The 1144-nt window shown below is 49.2% G+C and overlaps 1 protein-coding gene across 1 annotated transcript in view; it reads right to left on the reverse strand.

The window, feature by feature from the left end:
- The window catches only part of MSANTD2 (Myb/SANT-like DNA-binding domain containing 2), a 9690-nt gene extending 8870 nt beyond the window's left edge, over window positions 1–820 (reverse strand). Inside the window, exon 1 of the mRNA XM_010008095.1 lies at window positions 794–820. The gene's annotated coding sequence lies outside the window, so the exon portion shown is untranslated. The remainder of the gene's footprint in view (window positions 1–793) is intronic.
- Between the last annotated feature and the right edge of the window lie 324 nt (window positions 821–1144).

Below are 1144 nucleotides of genomic sequence, written 5' to 3' on the forward strand. Positions count from 1 at the left end.
TACCCTGCCTTCCACCCCGCCCGGGGAGGGGCCAGCCACAGCCTCTCTGGGCAACCTGGGCCAGTGTTTCACCACCCTCACACTGAAGAATTTCCTCCTCATGTCCAACCTAAATCTCCCCTCTTCCAGTTTTAATCCATTCCCCCTGGTCCTCTCACTCCCTGCTCTTGTTCCAAGCTCCTCCCCAGCTTTCCTGGAGCCCCTTCAGGCACTGGAAGGTGCTCTAAGGTCTCCCTGGACCCTTCTCTTCTCCAGGCTGAACACCCACAACTCTCTCAGCCTCTGTCCAGAGCAGAGCTGCTCCAGCCCTCAGATCATCTTCATAGCCCTCTCCTGGACGTGCTCCAAGAGCTCCACGGCCTTCTTTTCTTGGGGGCTCCAGAACCAGACACAGTACTCCAGGTGGGGGAGCTAACACCTACAACACCAGACAAAGCTGTGTAGCAGTGACAGGTTTGTCAGGTTTAACTGATTTATTCTCTCCCTCACTTAAAACAAACAAACAAATAATAATCCCCAGGTCTGCTGTGTGATGTAGGAAAAAAAACTAATAAAAATACCAAGAGATCCCAAGTTCGAAACACCAACCAGGCAGGGAAACACAGCTATGAGGAGGAGGAAGCAGAGCTGGTGTGGTGCCTACAGCTTAGAAAAGGTGAAGCAGGCAGGAGAGAGAGAGAGAAGGGAAAGTCCCCAAAGCAAAAAGGTTCCAACCTTCCTCACACTGGCAAGAAGACACAAGGTACAAAATATAGGTGCCTAAGCTAGTCAGCCAAGAAAAGAGATTACTTACATCTTCTGCATTCCTTACTAACTCAGTCTCTTGTGAAGCTGCTGAAATTTAAAAGAGGTCAAATCAATAATACTCCCCGTTCCCAGCCTTCAGCAGCAAGCAGTTCTGTAAGAAATGAGGCTAAGTTGGCTCTGTTTGATTAAGTTCTGAGGCCAAAACCTCTCAGACAGCTGCAAAAATCTGCTCTGCTCTTGGGGATCCATCCCTTCAGTACCCCACAATGCTGGGTCACATCAAAGCCTACCATTTCTGTCACCATTTATCTCCTAATCCACAGCAGCACACGTCTGGGGGTGAAAAAACATCTTTACACACACGTCTCACTGTGGATTAAATTCTGCTCCTGGAAGA

Source organism: Chaetura pelagica, unplaced genomic scaffold (genome assembly GCF_000747805.2).
Source record: "Chaetura pelagica isolate M959 unplaced genomic scaffold, ChaPel_1.0 scaffold32, whole genome shotgun sequence".
NCBI lineage: Eukaryota > Metazoa > Chordata > Aves > Apodiformes > Apodidae > Chaetura > Chaetura pelagica.